The following is a 6104-nucleotide window of genomic DNA, read 5'->3' on the forward strand; positions in this document are numbered from 1 at the left end:
ATAAACATTTCCCTGGGTGAATGATGATTTTCACAAAAGATGCTGTTGTTGGAGATGCAATCTTCAATATTGGCGAGGGTCTATTGTTTTATAAGCACATATAACTAGTTTAGCGACACATAGATATAAGAACATATCTTATGAGTGCCAATGAAACAACTCTCCATCCAAGTAACAATGTATACAAGTACTACAATTATAGGTCAATTTACGGCCTTTAACATTTTTTTTATCATTGATAATTCATGTTATCATTATGTCAGAAGAAATCAAATTCAACACCGTATTTCCACCCGATCGTGTAGACAAATCGAACGAACGCCACTCTTATGATGGCTTTTATTGGTTAAATTATGACCTTATCATCAATAAGAAAATAATAATATAAATGCAACTGATTGTTGGTCGATTGACAGCCAGTGGCAAATATATCATACATTTTCAGGACGATTTATATATAATTTCAGCAAAACAATCTTAATTTATTTGATAAGTTTAAATAGAAAATTAAATACAATGACTAATACACATTCGATTACATTTTGAATTTATATGTTAGGAATAGTTTAATTTGATATTTCTATTTAAAAGTATAACAAGTTGAAATAAAAAAAACCCACTTACCTTTACACACCGCTCTCCCTTTTCTGGCAGTGTTTTCAATTAAAATACTGATGGATAATGCATATCGTAATCAAAGAAAAAAATGTTTTACGCCATCTTATTATGACTGATGTAAAACTTAATTACCATTATTCACAATGAATAATGCAGTTAGAATAAATAAAGGGTCACCTTACAATAGGACAAAAAAATATATATAGATTTTGAAGCAACCGTTTTGTCATAAAAATTACACTGGTTATATATCAGTTTGACAAACACCAATTTTGATCTTTGAGAAGCTTGATGTTCCCTTTACAACACAACGTAATTAAAACGTTTAGCTGACCATACAGAGTTATCTCCCTGGAGTGTTAGGTACCACCTTATTATACAACTTACATCCACTTAAGGTGGTACCCAACACTTTCACTAAAATTAATTTGGCTCGTTTAATTTTCATAAAATTTTGACAAAGTATTAAATTTGACCCTTTGACAAAAATATAAAAATTTAAAAAATTTGGAACCAACCATTTAGTCAGAAAAATTACACTGGTTATATAGCAATTTGACAAACACCAATTTTGATCATTGAGAAGCTTAATATTCCTTTTACAACACAACGTAATTAAAACGTTAAGCTGAATTTACAGAGTTATCTCCCTGTAGTGTTAGGTACCACCTTAATTGAAACTGGTGGATAGTTTTGAAACATTGACAGTCATACACCATCTCCTTATTTTCATATCGACTATTGTCATCATGGGTATTTTACTAGGCAAAGATTAGATTTTAAAATGCGAGACAGGAGTTTTGAGTACAACAAAAGCAGGATGACAATTTACGAGTATGTAAAAAAAGACAGAATAACATAATAAAAAGGCAGGATCGAATAGAGTGAAACACAAGGAGACATGACAGCCATTACAACTGGACAACATATCAGGACATTTTTTTGTTTCGAAAATTATAATCTTTAAAAAAATTATCCTTTTGTCTTTTTATTTAACCATAACGAGACCATTCGCATTGAATATACAACTCCTGAGTGACAAATTTTGAAAGAAATTTATATATTTTGACAAAATTGATTTATTAATTGTGTTGGTGTTAAAACGCAACTTTTAAGCGCCACTTTTGGAATATTTCGTGGCGGTAGGTTTTTATGGGTGGAGGAAACCGGGGATGCCCTGAGAAAACCACCAACTTTCAATAGGAAAACAAATATTCTTAGTCAATTAAGATTGGACTCCAGTGTACTCGTACGAGCGGGGTTCGAAAACTCAGCGTTGACTGCAATGATAACAGTTAAATGTTCTTGGCCACCGAGGCCCCAAATCAAAAAAAAAAATAGTGCTCACAAAACTTGTGTTGCTTAAAACAAAAACGCATAAGAAAATTCTAAATTTTTCAATTACACAAATAACTTAACTTGTCAAACATAATTTTTTGATTTATTGAATTCTTAAGACTAATAAACATGATGAAGTATATATAGAAAAAAATAAAAAAGTGTGTCAACACTATGGAAAAAAAAAGATAGATGCATGTTAACTTTGAACTTGTCACACTCTTTATATATTGTTATCTAACGTGTATACTGATAATTCTATGACAAGAGAAAACAACAATAAATAATGAAAAGTAAACACAATACAAATATTTTACTGTCAGTTAGTAAAAATGTATATTGTGGATTTTAATGTAAAAATATGTTTATATGTACAGTATATAATATATCTTAAAAGACTCTCATGCATCTTTTTAAGATTGGTGCATGCAATGCAACTGTTTTAAGGTTTAAATCTATGTATGTGAATCTCATGTTATACTTGTATGTGGTGAGACTATATTAAAATATTGTAACTGAATCAAATTAATTGTTAACACTTTGTTATAATTGCATGTCACCAATTAAGAACTTTTACTTGTAAAGACATTTTCCTAATTTTTAGTAGATTTATGCAACTCCCACATTTTGGCTGTTTATAGATTCTCCCGCTGCAAATTTGAAAAACTCAACTGTCTTAAATGCGTAATTGTACCACACGTAATGCAGTTGTGGGATCCATGTAAACATTTACATATATGAAGGACTTGTAATGGCATTTAGAACCGCGGAGGTCAAGTTGATGCTCGAGGTTTTGGCGATGAAGTGGGGTTTGATCACGTTAAAGTTGTTTTTTGATATAGCTGCAATGGGTTTTTGAGCACGCTGAAGTGTGATCTTGCTCAAGTTGAAGTGGAATTGTGATCAAGCTGCAGTAGGTATTTGATCTCGGTGAAGTGGATTTTTGATCACTCTGAAGTGGTTTTTGGTCACGCTGAAGTAGATTTTTGACATAGCTGTAGTGTGTTTTTGTTCACACTGAAGTGTGTTTTTGATCAAGCTATAGTGGGTTTTTGATCACGCTGAAGTGGATTTTTGATCACTCTGAAGTTGTTTTTGGTCACGCTGAAGTAGATTTATGACATAGCTGTAGTGTGTTTTTGTTCCCGCTGAAGTTTTTTTTTTATCAAGCTGCAGTGGGTATTTTATCACGCTGAAGTGGGTTTTTAAATAAAACTAGTGGGTTTTTGATCATGCTGAAGTGTGTTTTTGATCAAGGTGCAGTGGGTATTTTATCACGCTGAAGTGGGTTTACGAATAAAGCTGCAGTGGGTTTTCATTCACGCTGAAGTGTGATTTTGATCAAGCTTCAAAGGATAATTCATCACGCTGGAGTGTGTACTGTATTTATTTGGAAATAACAAAATCCATCGTTTAGAAAAAATCCACTGGAAAAATATGCACATAAAATATCAGCGATACATTCGTTTTATCATATTCTTATAGAAAAAAAAATGATATAATTTAACCCAATGATAAAACTAGCTTTCTACATATATTTAGTCATTTATTTGAAGAATTGCTGTAGCCGTGTGATATGACTTTTCTTGTTAACTGCTTCCGGTTTATATCAACTGCTTGCGTCTCATATCAATTACTTCCGGTTATTATCGCATGCTTTTCTGTAACTTTATCGCATGACATTTCGATTTCAATTTTCAAATTCTGGGAAAAACACCTCATTGATACCTTTTTATTTGTGGGTAAAACATTACAAAATATGGATAAAAAAATTAAGAATCAGGAAAATACATTATTTATAAATGCAAAACAAGTATTACAACACATGCAATTTTCTAAAGTTTTAAAAATAGTTTTCTGTAAATATTCTGCTATGAAGTATACGATGAAACGCAGCAAAAAAAGTACAGAAGATCTTCAATTTCTTAGAAATCGCTGATTAAAAATAAGCGGTTGGGGGAATTACACCAAAAAGAAGTGACATGTCAGGTCATAATTGTTACCAAATGTAACCATAGGATGCAATAAAATAGTAATTTGTGAGAATTAGGATGACATTAAACAATTATTGTGTTTGTCTGTTTGTCTTTTTCATTTTTAGCCATTAAGTTGTCAGTTTGTTTTAGATTTAAGAGTTTGACTGTCTCTTTGGTATCTTTCGTCCCTCTTTTAAATAAGATCGTTAAAAATTACCTTGTAGACGTAATGCATGAACGTTCTTTTGAATTGATAAAATTTCCAATGTTCAATGTCTTGAACTGTGTGTGAACGTTGTTAGTTTTAAGTTTGATTTTTTTAAATCTTTTATGGATGCAAGATTTCAAAGTATTTATGCATATGAAATTGTCACTGTTATGTACTTTTACGAAATAACCAATTTATTATGATATTTTAGCGTTAATGTATTTATAAGACTTTTTAAGCCTTTTGCAAGTATCTAATACCATTTTTACTACAATCATGTAATATTGTTTGTAAATACTATGATGTGCATTTTGATGACGCAGGAGTCAGTACCCCGCTGGGGCTTGCCCCCGTTGTAAAGGGGTAGTTTCACAATAAAATATATATATTACATGATTTGTTATTTCCGCATTGATCACACTATTTTTTGTATCGTAGGGCTTTCCTATTCGTCAAAAATGGAGAAGGCCTGTTGATATCGTATTGCTTTAACATTTACTACATTAAAACATGGCTGTACCAAGTCAAGAGTATGACAGTTGCTGTCTTTTCTTTATCCTCCTCAACATGTGTACAGAAAAAATAAAGAATAATTTTTTTAGAAGGCTACTTTGGAAAATGTTCGAGTTGTTGACAAAACGTAATTAACAAATACAGAAATCTTCTAATGGCATACTTTTTACAACAAATGATTTGATGTGGCCTCTAAAATAAATGCAGATTTTGCAAATCTAATGTTCATTAAAACTAATAAATAAACTCATCACCAGTACTAAATTAAATATATACGCCAGATGCGCGTTTCGTCCACAAAGGCTCATCAGTGACACTCGAATCCCGAAAAGTAAAAAAGGCCAAATATAGTACGAAGTTGAAGAGCATTGAGACCCAAAATTCCTAAAAGTTTTGACAAATACAGCTAAGATAATCTATGCCTGAGGTAGAAAAGCCTTAGTATTTCGAAAAATTCATACAACATTATTAATTTGAGAGATAATTTCAATCAACTTAAAAAGAATATACATCTTCCATTATCTTAACAGCACTATTTGTCAAGGGTATTTCAAGGTTTTTATTCTTACTGATATAGATTACTTCTTCAAAAAATAAATTAGAATGCATTAAACTCTGTAAATGCATTAAGGTAATTCACACAGATGTATGTGCTCCTGGCTAAATTGGACTTCATATATTGTGTTAGCAACTGTTTTATTGTTTTGTCTTGTTGTAAATATTGTATATAATTGTCGTATATGGTGTATTTAAAATAAAGATACATATACAATATATTCAATAGTAAACACAGCGGAATGTAATTTTATGCAGAACGTATAAGTAATAATCTTAAAAACATTGTAATTTGCAAGTGATCCTGGCTGATGTTTCACTAATAAACGAGAGATAACCCAACGTGAAAATAATCTGTGTTTGAATGATGTTTCGTTTATATACTAGTAAACAATATAAAGTTTAATTGTTCCAATTACAGAAGATTTTGTATGCCAGGAAAAAATAACCTGGGCTGTTTTTTTGGAAAAAAAACTTTTGTGAATTTGGTCACTTAATGCTCTTCAACTACGTTCTTTATTTGAAAAATGTTTCTATACGCACATCACTGATGATTCTATTATAATGCTCGTCTGCTGTACAAAACTATAAACCTGGTATCGTAAATAAAGAAAACGGAAGTAATTGTGGTTTTTTTAAATCCTATAAGTGATACTAGAAGCCAAGTTTTGGGAAGTTCCAAACACAAAGGAACAGAATTAATTAGCTATACATAAGGGAGATAAATCTTTAAATTTTCTTTCACATTGGATCTGTATTTTAATTATATTCAGATCGTATTGGTTCAGGGCTTTATTGACTTTACATATTGTCTATTAAAATTAAAAACATTTTCCAAGAAGATGTTTCAACTACAAAAATGTACCTTCGGCAAAGTTGATCTTAGATGAATTGGG

The sequence above is a fragment of the Mytilus trossulus genome, chromosome 5, assembly GCF_036588685.1.
Source record: "Mytilus trossulus isolate FHL-02 chromosome 5, PNRI_Mtr1.1.1.hap1, whole genome shotgun sequence".
In the NCBI taxonomy this organism is placed as follows: Eukaryota; Metazoa; Mollusca; class Bivalvia; order Mytilida; family Mytilidae; genus Mytilus; species Mytilus trossulus.